We start from the raw sequence: 16,069 nt of genomic DNA, 5'->3' as shown, positions 1-16,069 counted from the left end.
GGCTATAAGAGCTACTCCATTCCTTCTGAGGGATTCTTGCCCACAGTAGTAGATACAGTTGTCATTTGAATTAAATTGACCTATTCCAATCCATTTTAGTTCATAGGTCTATATTTGATAGGAAACATTTTCAAGAAAATTTCCCTTTTTTTATGAAACTAGAGGAAGTATTTCTTGAGAGGGATGAAAAGATCACCTGTGCCTACCATCAATTTTGCTATCTAAAAGTCCCATAATGTTGATACAATTTCTTGCCTACAAGACAAACACTAGGAATATTGTTATCAGATAGGAAGACCAAGATAAACAGGCCATCACACACATTCAGAAACAGTGATATAGAACAATCATCTCTGTCTCAGTTCTGCATGACAATCCTGGAAGTTGTCAAGAGCATTTGAGTCTCTGAAAACACTCCTGGGATATGAAACACACATTTGTGAACAGTGCCCTTCAACAGATAATGACACTTGATATAACCCAAAAACTGGTCTTCCCAGGTGGCACTAGTAGTATAAAACTCGCCTGCCAATGCAGGAGATACAGAGACATAGGAGATGCTGGTTTGATCCCTGGGTTGTGAAGACCCTCTGGAGGAAGGCATGACAACCCATTCCAGTATTCCTGCCTGGAGAATCCCATGGACAGAATAACCTGAAGAGCTATCATCACAGAGAGTTGGACATGACTGAAGCTACTTAGCTTGCCTGCATAACCCACAAATCTAAATGCAAGCATATCTTGAACTTTTGTACAACTCAACAGAATTTCAAGATGGTTATGCACTACTTATTGATATGGCTCACTTTTCTGTGGTTAGGTAAAGTACAAAAAAATCTTCTAACCAGTATTAGTTTAAGAGGGCTAAGCTTGTTAAAAACAAAAACTATTATTATTAGATAAAAGGTCACTGGTTTTCTAAATACAGACACTTAGCCCCACCATAAAATTGAATTTATTTTATTAAGTGAATGATGAGCCAAGAATGTTACAGTGTCTTAAAAATTACAGTAGCAGGCCTTGAGTTTATAAATCTTGGAAGAGCTATCATTCAAGAAACCCAGGATTATTATACAGCTTGGTAAAGTGCAAATGAATAATAGCAGGCCATGAGCTTATAAATCTTAGAAGAACTTTCATTCCAGAGGCCCAGGCTTATTATACAGTTTGGTATTTACAAGTCTGGCAACAAAGTAGGGAGTCTAAGATTGTGGAGTAGAAGGGTGTGTGCTCATATTCTCCTATGCGAACTCCAAAACTGCAACTTACTGCTGAACAACCATCCACAGGAAAAAGTTGGATCCCACTAGAAAAGATACCAAGGGCATCTTGGTATCCAAGGGTAAAGGAGAAGTCCCAACAAGATGGTAGGAGGGGCAAAATCACGTTTAGAATTGAACTCCATGCCCGCCAGAGATGCTCGGAGGGCTCAAACAGAACCTTGTGCACACCAGGACCCAGAGACCTCACAGAGACTGAGTCAGACCTGCCTTTGAGTGTTTGAATGTCTCCTGCAGAGGCACGGGTCAGCAGTGGTCTGCCACAGGCACAGGGGCTCTGGCTTCAGCAAACCAGGGAGGCATGGTATGGGTCATAAGTCTTCTTGGAGGACGTCACCATTAGACCCACCCTAGAGGCACTGAGCAGATGACCCACAAACTGAAGAACAATAATACCCAAGAAGTTCTAGGACCTACAACAGATTTCCCAACCTGGGGATCTGGCAAAGAGAATAAGAACCCCAAGTGTCTTTGCTTTGAAGCCCAGAGAATTTGATTACAGCACTTCTACAGGACTGGGAAACAGACTTTTGGAAGCCACAAACAAAATGTTGTATGGACTAATGACTTTTCCTTTTAAATATGTTAGTACTGATTGAACATTCTTCATGTTCCAAGTACTTAACAAAGTGATTCCCAAACAGTTAAGCATTTCATTCATAAAATAACCATGGGGAGTTATTTCAATATTATAATTTTTTACATTAGTATCCGTATTTTAATTATTAGAAAGTTAAGATGCAAAGAATAAAGTTGATAGAGTTGTAGAAGGTAGAGATAGTAGGTAAATTCCCTGGGGTCTCATCATCTGGGAAGTCAGGAGACTTCACACACCAGCGTGGTTTCAGAGTTTGTAGCCTTAACAATTACGCTATGCTGTCTCTCATGGAGGCTATATAAAAACAAGACGAAAATAAAACTAGCAAATGAAGATGAAAGAATGGTAAATGTTGTTCCTACCACAGAAGTGTCTAGCAACCCCAGTGAATAAAATATATCTTTGAAGAAAAATACCTATATCTATTTTAATATGTATGCAGTATTTCAGGAACACTTTAAATGAAAATTGTCTGACACATTTGAAAGGCAAAATCCAAGAAAAAAATGAAATGATAACTTATTCTTAAAAATATATTAATCAAAGATTTTTGTATATTGATAAAGTGTTTTTATTCTGTGGGAAAATACATTATTCAAATTTGCAAATACGAGCATTGAATATGACAGATTTTAGGACTTTCCAAGGGATACAATGAACAGCTGATAACACTGAATAAAATACAATCTCTCATGTCTTCTTTAGGAATTTTGCTTCTAAAGCATTGCTCTCATTTTAAAATCATTTGAGATTTCATCCTTTACTGAGAAAAATAAAATCTTGAGGATTAATCCAACCTATTTTAAATGGGTCCTATATATATATATATATATATTTTAAACAATGACACCTTTATTTCACTGTTACCCTTAAAACATGCATGATTCATAATCTTGTGAAACAAGCCCAAAAGGGCATTTTAGTACTCAAGAATCACTCCCTTCGTATTTACTGTAATTGATTAAAATATTCACTTTTGTAATTGCAGGGGTGCCTTGTTCTGTGTTTTAAAATTCTTCTTTCTGGGCTTGCCTGGTGGCCCCAATGGTTGGGAGTCCACCTACCTATTCAGGGTACATGGGTTTGATCCCTGCTCCAGGAGGATACCACATGCTGCTTGGCAACTGAGCTCCTGCACCACAACTTCTGAACCCAGGCTCTAGAGTCCACAAAGCACAACTGCTGAGCCCACACACAGCAACTACAGAAGCCTGAATGCTTAGCGCCCTTTTCTCGTCACCAAGAGAAGCCACTGCAACAAGAAGCCTGAGCACCGCCACAGAGAGCAGCCACCAGCTCGCACCAGCTAGAGAAAGCTCGCATGCAGCAGCAAAGACCCAGAGCAGCCACAAATACATCTTTTTCAAAAGGTATTCTTCCTCCAGTAAAAATGATACCTTTCATGAATAGCAAACTATAAGCCCACAGTAATGTTTCATTTAAAAGCAAACATGCTATAAGGCCTGTGCTTTAAACTGGTTCATTTACAGAACAGTGAAGTTGATCCACAGAAGGGCTTTGCTGTCCTAATTAGGAGAAACTGGTGAAATATTTCAGGGCTTCCCATCGGCTAATTGGAAGAATCCACCAGCCAGTGTAGGAGGTACAAGAGACACTGGTTTGATCCCTGGGTGGGGAAGATCCCTTGGAGGAGTAAACGGTCATTCACTCCAGTGAATGATAGTATTCTGGCAGTATACTGGCAGTATTCCACTGACAGAGGAGTCTGATGGGCCCCAGGCTACGGCGTCACGGGAAGTTGGACATAACTAAGCTTGCATGCACACAGGATGAAATATTTCAGGTTTCCTTACAGCGTAGCCTTTCTCAGGGCCTAGAATGCTCTATATGTAATCTGTTTGCTTCTTTCATGTGTTTGTTCAGCTCTTCTAATGTAATTTCATAGAAAAAGTTTACATTTTTAAAGTTACATTTGAATTTAAATTTTTAGCTTCCCCCACAACTCTTAAGCATATATATTCTTCATTTGAGTAGTCCCAATACAACTGAAGGATTGGGGGCGGAAGGAGAAGGGACGACAGAGAATGAGATGGCTGGATGGCATCACTGACTCGATGGACATGAGTTTGAGTGAACTCCGGGAGTTGGTGATGGACAGGGAGGCCTGGCGTGCTGTGATTCATGGGGTCACAAAGAGTCCGACACGACTGAGCAACTGAACTGAACTGAATACAATTCAATACTACTTTCACTAGAGGCCCTAAGCTTAAGACAGTGTAAAAAACACAGTCTGACTGGTGTCCATTGGAAATGTCCCATTGTAGAATCTGAGCACAAGCTGCTATCTATCTAACATGTTTATGGATCCACTTTACGATTCCTTTGCTACAGACATACTTCTAGATTACCTACTCTAATACATTCCAAACACTTTTCTAAGAGCATGGAGGATTCAGTAGTGTTAAGAGCAGAGAAACATCCCTGTCTTCACGAAGGCTTTATTTAGTATAAGATCTTATTAAGTTATTGTATACATGGCTTGCTACCAAATAATCTGTATTTTGAAAGTCATTTCTGTTTAAGTTCGAAAACAACACTATTTATTACTCTTTCAGAAAGTGAGATTCAACCATTTAAACAAATACTTATGATGTAAAAGGACTTTGCTGGTGGCAAAAGAATGAAAATGTAAGTTTTTTTTTTTTTTTAAATTTGTATCTTCCTCAGATATTTTCAGGTCTTCTTCTGTAGATCATTTAACTTGTGCTGTTTGGAAATAGGAAATTCAAATACTTGTTTTTCCAAGTTTCCTTTACTTTATCCTTGTAAAGTTAAAGCATGTAAAAATCAGATAACCTTAGGCAATCTTTAGGATAAATAAAGAAATGCAGAAATCAAAAAACTAAAATCAAGAAATAAAGAATTCCATAGCAGTCAGCATTTGACAACTATTTGCTTATAGATGTGTGTGCAAAATAAAATAGTTACAACAGATGTTTAAAAAATCATGAATTCATTAAATGAGGATTTATCCAAATTTGTGTTTTAAATTTCTACAAATTATTGCCAGACATTGTCATAATGAATTCAACCTGAAACACACCATCACCCTCACATTTATCGAAAATTAACAGAAATAGACAAACATTAGTGAGGCAAATCATGTTATCAAGCTGGTGGTTTACAGACAGTATCATGATGATGGCATACAGACCACTTCTTTCAGGAGGCAAACTGCAGAATAATTAGATTCTGTGTCTCACAGGAGAATCTAGAAAGTGTCCACAGGAGAGTCATTTTTTTCATCTACTCTTCTGTCAGAGAATAAAAAGTGACTTTTATAAAATAAAGCTATATTAGATATATAAAAATTATATTTAAGTTTTGATTTTTAAAGTAAGTATTCACAACTAATCATCTAATAATTACATGGCCTATACTAACTAAATGCAAAACATTTATTTGGTCTACAGACCCAGAACTTGAAAACATGAATTCTAAGGAGAATGAAACCACAAAGACTGATCTGTTAGTGCATAATCCCTCTAAGTCTATATGACAATGACCTTAGTTAGCTAAATCACTGGATTCACACATATATTGTTCCCATAATTGTTGCAATATCGTCTTTTTGAAAAAAAATAGGAATATTGAACTTGATTGCAGAAAGCAAACATATTCCTACATTAATAGAGACCACTTTCATTATGTGTAAAATGAAATCATTTAGATATTCTGAAAGTGCATGAAAACATAAAGATTGGGAATTGAATTTTGGTCTCTGAATTGAATGGGCACTCCTAGTCTACAATCTTCTCATTTGCATTTAATTTACATAATTATACTTCTTTCTAATTACAGTCTACCGGATAAAACACAGTTATAACTCTTCTCATAATAACAAGTTTCCTGAATTAACCTTTACCATCTATGTCTTTTAAACCTGTGTCAGACAACACAGGAGAATTACTTCAAAACTTTTGATTAAAAAGCTTATGTCTTTTTCACATTAGAAATGAAAACTTCAAGGAATATCACAAGTGCATATAAAAGTCTTTCATCTATAATATAAACTGTATATTTATATGCAGACATCTATATATATATATATGTATTTATATGCAGACATCTATAGTGAATGTTCTTGTCATATTTATTTTATTATTTTGAATATATGGCTTGCCATTCTTGGGAACCTTAACATCATCATCAATATTAACCAAGCTACCTAACCTTACATGTATCTTTTATCTGCATAATCCTGTTCCTTATTACAGAGTGGTTTGGAGGCGTAATGCAATTTTACAGAGAGGTGACTTTTTCTATTAATCCACTTGTGCTGTTTGTTTTCAATTGATTGTTTTGCTATAAATTTTCTATGAAAGATGAGGTTATATAACTTTCTTTAAATATAAAGCATTATAGAAAGAAGTGTGTCCAATAGATAAATTAGAAATAATTTACTAGATTTTATATAAATTAATATTCCAATAGATAAAATTAGTATATAATTAAAAATGGTTAAACTTGTGTTCTAAACAAAAAAGATATGTGTTTGTTACTTTATATAACCCAGTTAATAGAATATACTCATAAACTAGTTATGGGTAATAATTATATAATAATCCAAATCATAACATTAGCCATTTATTGGGATAAAATTTCATGATAAGCAATTGATATGTGATAATTCTAATTCTCATAATAATCATGCAAGTTAGGTGCTTTTCTCTCCACTTTGCAGTTAAGGAAAATATAAGCTGAAGATTTTAGTTCACTGACTGAATTGTAAGTGATGGGTGAATAGCATAATACAATCTTGTATTTTGTGGATGGATAAAATGCAATCACCAGAGTAAATATATGTTCATTTGTTTCTTTATTTGTCTGTTTGATTTGCTACATGTACTATTTTAAGCATCCTATAATATGAATCTATGATAACACCATCTAGGTTTAATCAGATAATATATTGCCTATCTATGTAGTAGATAATATAAATGTTTTTCACTCATAATCACATGTAATTATGAATTATAAAATATCTTACTCTGATTATTAATGCATAATGTATTAGCTTTGATCCATATTTTTCAGCAAATTCTTGACTATTGTCAGGCTAGTTGCTTAATTTAGCTTTCAAAGTTTATATGTACTCTATTTTAAGGCAAAAACTTTAATGTCAAAATGTTATCATATTATTATACAGGTTAAAATTATATTATTTAAAACACCCTATCAGAGTGCACAGAAGTAATATGCACATGTAGAATTGATAACTCAGTTGTGTGACTATAGTTATAATTGGTTACATTGACTTTCCTGAAAGATAAGACTCAGCAGAGTATTTAATAAGAATATTTTCTAATCATTGGATTTTTTTAATGTTATCATTTATTATATTCTTCAATAAAATGTTACATTTAAAGCTTGGGCTTCCCTGGTGCTCAGATGGTAAAGAATCTGTCTGCAATGCAGGAAACCTGGGTTCGATCCTGGATTGAGAAAATCCAAAGAAGAAGGGAATACAGCCCACTCCAATATTCCTGCTTGGAAAATTCCATGGACAGAGGAGCAAGGTGGTCTATAGTCTATGGGGTCACAAAGGGTCAGACATGATTGAGTGACTAACACTTTCACTTTCAAGGTAAGTTACTTAGATTTTCTAGATCAGTTTAGAGGCAATATTATTTATTTAATCCATTCATTTAGTATTTTTTTTTGTAAATAATAGTATTCATGTAAGTCAATTATAAAAAAATGAAAATGTAGATGCCCTTTCAAGTAGCATTATTAATACAATATTCCTCATTTGTACAATATTGCATTGTCATGTAACTTTCTAATTGTAGTATAGGTTAAGCTTTTCAAAAGATCAAAGGATATCTTAGTGATTTTTAATTATGATTTGCTGTGAATATGTTTGAGACAAATAAAATTGCTATTTTATTTAAATAATGATAAAAGAGATCTTTTCTGGTGTAATATACTGTGTTTATAATGAATCTGAGATAGTCAAGATGACAATCCACAGAATGAAAACAGGCTCTCTTAACATCATTGGGTTCCCTTCCCAGATATCCATAGAATATCAGTATATATTGGTGAAATAATTAATTTTCTATTAATTTCAGTTTCATAAATTATAACTTCATTATTTCAATCTGTGAAATCCATGAGCCTCCATAATAATATCCCACACATATTATCAGAATCAGCAAGATGTAATAGAAGTATGTGTAGCTCACCTCCCCTAAAAATACAATAAAATTATATCAACATGGGGAAAAACTCTCACTGAAAACTATCCAGAAACTGGCAGAAAGACTCCTGCAGAGTCAAGGCTGTAAAAATCATCCACATGAAATTGGATAGAAAGGGAAGAAAAATTATCAGATTGGAACCTATGACTCTCAGAGGGGACTAGGTGGAAAAGGAAGATACAGAGCAGAGAACCACGCTGGGGAGTGAGTGGTTTGAACCACATATTCTGAGACCCAGCCATAGGGTCCAGCTTGAGCCCTGTAGGCTGGATGGAGGGTCAGTTAGACTAACAGAAGACTGTGGGAATATGGACCCTGGCTGAGAGTACATGCTTACTTGCTCCCAAACTGGGGAGGAAAGGAGGATTGACAACTGAACCAATGGCTGCCCAGTTTCCCATGACCCATTTGAGACCAGACTGAGCTAAGAAAGTGCTCCACTCCCACTTGCTTCATGATGCAGCTCCACACTAGGTCCTGGGCTCAGCTATGTGACACAGATAGCTCAGACCTGAAGCAGCCTCCAAGCATGGAGCCCCGATTAACATGTACACAGGCAGTTCATCCACACATTCTGGGTACTGCACTCCAGCTGGACAACCACAGCCTGTGCCCTGATCCAGGCCAAGTACCCACACCAGTTCTTCTTGATCCAGGACCTCTCCCTTGTGGGATAAGAGTGATGGTGCTAGGAGGGTGAGAGAGCATACATTCAGAAGGAAAGGAGCCAACATGGACTTGACCCTCAGGATTTCTACTCCAGCAATTTGGGGTCAAGTCTCACCGATAATAAGGCAGTGACAATCACTGAGCAGAGGGCCAGCCCCATCTGCTACTTAGCTCTGACCTTAGCTCTTCTGTCTCCAGCCCCACCTCCTACTAAGGTGATAGCTGTCTGCACACCCTGAGGAAGGAAGTAATGTATTTATGTCAAATCCAGCATTCCCACGAAAGCCTTTGGGCACCATCATACTGTAAAGGGACACTCCCACACAAGGACATCTCATTAAGAGTGCAATAAGTAACTGTCATATTTTAGCATAATAAAGTCTATTTTTTATAGACAAACAGTTAACTATTCAAAGAGAAAGCGGAAAGATTTTCCTCTAAAATTGGAAACAAGATTAAAGATGCCCACTCTTACCACTTTCATTCTACATAATATTGGAAGACTTAGCCACAACAATTGGAGAATAAAAAGAAATTAATGACAGTCAAAATGGAAGGGGAGAAGTAAAACTGTCACTATGAGCAGATGATATGATACTATATACAGAAAAACTTAGTTTTATAACTAATAAATGAAGTCAATGTAGTTGCAGTTTACAAGATTAATATGTAGAAATCTGTTACTTTTCAATATGCTAATAACAAACTATCAGAGAAAGCAAGAACAGAGTCCCACTTCAGTTCAATTTAGTTCAGTTCAGTTCAGTCACTCAGTTGTGTCCGACTCTTTTTGACCCCATGAATCACAGCCCGCCAGGCCTCCCAGTACATCACCAACTCCAGGAGTTCACTAAAACTCATGTCCATAGATGAGATGCCATCCAGCCATCTCATTCTCTGTCGTCCCCGTCTCCTCCCACCCCCACTTAAACCCACAGCAAAAAGAATAAAATAACAAAATAAACTTAATCAAGGAGGTGAAAGACCTATTCATCAAAAAACTATAAAATGTTGGTGAAGGAATTTGAAAATGAAGCAAATAAATGGAACTATATCCCATATTATTGGATTGGAAGAATTAATTGATGAAATTTCTATACTATCCAAAGCAACTTATAGATTTAATGTAATCACTCTCAAAATACTTATGACATTGTTCATAGAATCAGAACAAATAATTCTAAAATTATATGAAATCACAAAAGATCTTGTTAACCAAAGCTAGCTTGAGACCAAAGAACAACACTGGAGGTATCATGTTACCTGACTTCAGGTAATGTAATATAGCTCAGGTAATGTAATGTATTACAAAGCTATAGCAATTAATACAGCATGGCACTGGCCCTCATAAACAGACACATAGATCTAAACATAATAGACTAGAAAGCCCACAAATAAATTCATGCATCTATGGCAATGAAATCATAGATAAAATGGAAAAATAAAATACTGAATAAGAGAAAATGCTTTCATGTGATATGATTGATAAAGGGTTAATATCCAAAATGTATACAGGACTCATGCAACTTAATATCAAAAATACAAGCAATCAAATTTTGAACATGTGTAAAAGACCTGAAGAATTTTTTTTTTTCCCCCCGAGAAGACATACAGAGGGCTAGCAGGCAAATGAAAAGAAATATGCTTATCATACTAACCATGAGAGAATGCAAATAAAAACCTCAATGAGATGTCACCTCACACCTGTCAGAATTGCAAGCATCAAAAAGCCTACAAACAATAAATGTTAGTGACAATATGGAGAGAAAGGGAACACTATACACTGTTGAAATGTAACTTGGTTCATCAACCATGGAAAACACTATGAAGGAAACCCAAGTGCCCATTAACAGATAGGGTTATGAAAATGCTATTTATATCTATCTATCAATCATCTGTCATACACACACAATGGACTATTACTCAGCCATAAAAAATAATGAAAATCCTTTGTTTTTAACAATGTGGATAGGCCTAGAGAGTATTAGGCTTAGTGAAATAAGTCAGAGAAAGACAAATATTCTCTGTTATCATGATATGTGATATCTAAGCTACAAAAAAAAGTATATAACAAAACAGAAACAGATTGTTAACAGTAGAAAGAAAAGAAGGGAGAAGTGCAAAATAAGAGTAAGGAAATAAGAGACACAAACACTATGTATAAAAGAGATATGCAGCAAGCATTTATTTTTCAGTATAAGGGATTATAGCCTTTATCTTTAATAAATTTAATGAAGTATAATCTGTAAAATGCTGAATCACTATGCCGTACATCTGCATTTTATAATATTGTAAATCAGTATTATAATCCATCAATAAAAATTGACATGCATGGACTTATCCATGAGGATCTAAATTGCATTTGCAGCTGTATGTACATGTCATTTTTCTCAGTCATTTTTGAGAGAAAGAGGTAGAATCCTTATTAATAAAATATGGCATTCTTATGTTAAATGCAGAGTATGTGTTTGCATAAAATAATGCTATATATACATATGTGTGAGAGATTCTTCTTTTGTGTGTGTGAATATTCATCGAATTTTATATTTAGAATATTTCTTAATCTGAAGTGAGCATAAACTGAAGGCAACATCATTAAGCCCAGTTTAAGATAAAAATATGGAAGTATAACGCAGAAAAATAAGTGAAATAAACCAATTCAAGACAAAGTCTGATTCAGCCTGCTCATATCTCATCAACTATTGTGAGTCTTCATATACTCAAGCACTAAAATTAATATAGATGAATATTTACTGTTTGAAAAAGAAAAATAAAACAAAACATAAGAGTCTTAGATGGTTTCTCTAAGCATTCTTATAAACTTTGCCTTTGTCTTCAAATCTCTATGATCAATTAATTGATGTGTTTTTCTTCTTCTCTGAATCAAATTGCATTTACTGTCTGTATCTTTCATTTCACAACTCAGATCCCCTGGATGACTGGAGTTTAGGAAAAGCAGCAACAACTTGGGAATCCTGACAGTATGATTGGTCTGATGTGTGAGCTTGGACTTGTTACTAGACTTCCTGAGAGAAGTTCAAAGGGTATTGATAGGGCAGGGAGACGGGTCTGGTTAGAGGCAGTCTCACCCAGCAAGAGGCAGCAGATGGCCCTGTAAAAGGGCATGGACTCTGGAGTTGGGCAGGGCTTTCCTGACTTACCACTTTTTTTTTTTTTTCCCATTCTTTCAACTGTAAAACAGATGTTCTTTTCCAATTCTTTCATCTGTCATCAGTATTAGTAAATTCTCACAGGTTTGATTTGAGAATTATATAAGTGTGGTTTCAGTGTTTCCAATCACTGCTATTACACAGCTCATTCATGTTTATTTTATATGATGCTATGAACTCATATTTATATCCTATATCTTACATTATTTGAATTATGAATTTTAATGTAATCCTAAACTGGATCTATTTGGCCTCCATCACATATTTCTTTTTTTAATTTATTTATTTTAATTGGAGGCTAATTACTTTACATTATTTTATTGGTTTTGCCGTACATTGACATGAATCTGCATCGGGTGTACATGTGTTCCCCATCTTGAACCCCCGCTTCCACCTCCCTCCCCATCCCATCCTTCTGGTTCATCCCAGTACACCAGCTCCAGCAAAAGAGACACAGATGTATAGAACATCACATATTTCTTAGTAGGATATTGTTGTTTAGTTGCTAAGTTGTGTCTGAGCCTTTTGCAACCTCATGGACTGTAGCAAGCCAGACTTCTCTGTCCATGGGATTTTCCAGGCAAGAATACTGAAGAGGGCTGCCGTTTCCTTCTCCAGGGGATCTTCCCAACCCAGGGATCAGGCTTGTATCTTCTGCTTGGAAGGTGGATTCTTTACCACTGAGCTACCAGGGAAGCCCAGGTAGGAGATAAGATTTGTCTAAAAGCAGAAAATACTTGGTGGTATATATTATTCTAGTTAAAAATCAGTAGGTAGTGAGAAAATAATTAAAGCAGAGAATGAATAACAATGTTGCCTAATTTTCAACAAAGACCAAAATACAGTCTTCCCTGTTGGCTTAGATGGCAAAGAATCTGCCTGCAATGCAAAGACCCAGTTCAAACCCTTGCTAGATTTTATCTATCAAAGAAATCTTTGCAGTTTCTTCAGAAAATTTCTCAGTTTATCTCCTTGGTAGTAGTCTAGGCTTTAGATGCCAGACACATCACCTACCTTAAGGTAGGACTCTCCTCTGCAAAAATAAGTAATATATCTCCCATTATTTAAAGAACAGTCTAATTTATAGAAGAAAAGTAAACTGGACCCCACATGACCTGAGAAGGCTGTCAAGTATTATTAGTAAGATTGGGACCATGATCTATTAGAATCCCTGACACTTAGGAAAAAAAAAAAAAAAAAGGAAAGAACGAAATACAAAAGAAAGTGGCTTAAAAGCCACAAATTAGATGATAGTGAAGAATAATCGGGAATATTGGATATGGAACAAAACTTAAATCAAAAGCTTACAAATAAATGATAGGCAATAATAAAAATAGTTTGATATAGGGTAAAGGATTATAATATTCTGAATTATAGTAAGCAACTTTATTAGCATATAATGATATTTTTCACTGACACTTGACTGTAAACTTCCAAGTTGATTTCATCTTTAATTTCATTCTTAATTTCAACATTTTGGTACTGCCATCTGTATTTTACAAAGAAAAAGCTCTAATCATTAGCATGAACAGACAGGCAATCAAAGTTTTAAAACTTTGGACAATCCATGTCATATCAGTCCTTCAGTTACTAGAGTATTAGGAAGGTGCCTTTACAAAATGTTTCCTGTGTTAAAATTATTTGGTAATAACTTTAGGTGTTTCAGCTGAATGCAAATACTGCTTTTGGAATCTGCATACACTCTGGTATTAATAGAAATTGATATTCAAATGCATTTTTTGTTGAGATTCTAAACAAATTTACCTTTGACTTTTCTTTTGTAGTATCATCTTCAAGAAAGAGGGGAAAAGCTAAAATAACATTCCACTGATGATGTTTTATACTAAGTACTAGCAATAGGAAACAAACGTTAACTTCTGCTATTTTAAAGTTTTTGCATATTTTAGGATCTAAATCACAAATTCCATAAGCTTGAAGTGAAAATTAACTTACTTCAGAGGAAAGAGTAAAGAAAAAAATTGCAGTTATATCAAGTCTAAAGGATCAGATAAGATAGGCTAGTAAACGCCTTGGAGACATCTGTGGGAATTTCTTGCCTCCTGAAAAACAGCCTGTGGATTGGTTCTCAGTGTAAGGCATTTCCTCCAGTGAAACTGAACTCGTCTCACTTTGGTCCTTAATAATTCAGCTGAAGCTTCTACCCATCTTCTTGACAGAATTTATCACGGGGCCGCAAATTGTCTAAGAAAAATCTTAGACTTTTTTTTTTTTTCCCCTGAGATAAGGTTTCAGTTGAATTATACTGTTTATAATGCCATATAAACATTAAAAAGTAATTAAGAATAATGTCTTTGTCATTCTTACTTTTTTTTTTTCCTTTTTTTGGTTTCTCCTTTTCTGCTTATTCCTACTTTCCTTGTTCTGTTTCTCTCTCTCCCATCCTCCTCCCCTCTTTTCATTTCTCTCTTTTCTTCTACTTTATTGCATGGGTACACTGTTGCTCAAGATCACACAATGTAGGGCTGAATAAAATATTTGACAAGCTTTTGGGGGGCACTTAAAACCTGGGCTTCTTCTGATAAGCACCTCATCTTCTGGCAGCCATAACCTATTCAAGCATCTACTCAATTTCTTCAGTGACTGGCTCTTTAAAATGTCATCGGAATAAATATGGCTGATACACCAAGGAACCAATCATCATGATTTCTGCCTGTGTGTCCCTTTCTAGTCTCTATTCTGCCATCTCTGTGGGCTCTATCATGAGGACACAGGTCCTCACCTTGAATTGCACTTTCTGACTGTGTGCTCACGAGAAGTAGCTGGCTCCATGTGTCCTAAAGGACAGCGTTAGATCATATCTTCCACAGTCCAGAACTGACCTCCCTCATAGCACTGAAAATTTAGTTACTTGAAGTCATCCCTGCAGCTATCAAAATCTAGAACTTATTTTTAAGAAATGGAATTTCAAGAGTTATAAGGAATCCAAAATAAATATTTCTTATAGCATCCACTACATGTTATAGATAAAAGGTGCATCATTTTTAAAGAAGATCTTCAGGTCTTTGATTTTCAACCAGGTGCAAGCACATCTACATTTTTACCACTTCCAGTATCTCACTTCAGCGAAAAATTGGTAAATTTTTAAGCAGTTGAACTTCTCTGGAAAACGTGTTTAAATAAAGAACTGGGAAAATTGTCTAAATGAATCAGTTATCAATCTAATTTTAGTTGATTACTTTCACAATAGGAGTTTTTATGCACAGTGGGGTAACTTTTTCTCAATGCCTTTCCTGTATCTATGTTCTTTGATCGAGCCCTCTCATATTATGGCTCTCCAGGGCATGACTGACTTTGTCAAATGGTACAACAGTTACCATGACTCATCCATAAGCCTTCAATGGTACACATTTCTTGGAATTTACCCTCTCCTTTGTTATTTGAGGCCCTTTCAGCATTGACTAAGTAGCCTGCTAGACCTAGAGAAGGAAATGGCAACCCATTCCAATATTCTTGCCTGGAGAACTCATGGACAGAGCCACCTGGCAGGCTACAGCCCATGGAGTCACAAAGAGTTAGACATGACTGAATTGACTTTGCACAACATAACCTGCTATATGTCCCTGGTAGCTCAGCTGGTAAAGAATCTGCCTGCAATGCAGGAGATCAAGGTTCAATCCCTGGATCAGGAAGATCCCCTAGATGAAGAAATTGCAACCCACTCCAGTATTCTTGACTGGAAAATCTTATGGATAGAGGAGCCTGGATGACTACAGTCCATGAGATCACAAGGGTCGGACACAACTTAGCACTAAACTCCCACAGCCTGCAAGACAGAAGACTACAGAGAACAGAGATCAATCTGTCTCAGCTTGATTGAGAACCTCCTACAGTCTTTTTGACCTTTTATCCCTAAAGAACCATGCTCTAATGCTTTAGGGTATCCAGTAAGACTGATGCAATGAGTTATATCATTCATATGCAACTAAAATTATATTAATTGCATATGATCTTTGGGATAATTTTAAAGTTGGAACACAAATAGTACTCTGTTCTAACGTCAAGATGAGAAACTTTAGTTGACAAATATCATTCCTTAGGCAACCTGGTTCAGTACAGTTCAGTTGTTCAGTTCAGTCTGACTTTTTGTGACCCCGTGGACTGTAGCAG

This window comes from Moschus berezovskii, chromosome 10 (assembly GCF_049115385.1).
Source record: "Moschus berezovskii isolate FMDL1 chromosome 10, NW_MosBer_1.0, whole genome shotgun sequence".
Classification (NCBI taxonomy): Eukaryota; Metazoa; Chordata; class Mammalia; order Artiodactyla; family Moschidae; genus Moschus; species Moschus berezovskii.
This window is presented reverse-complemented; position numbering follows the sequence as displayed.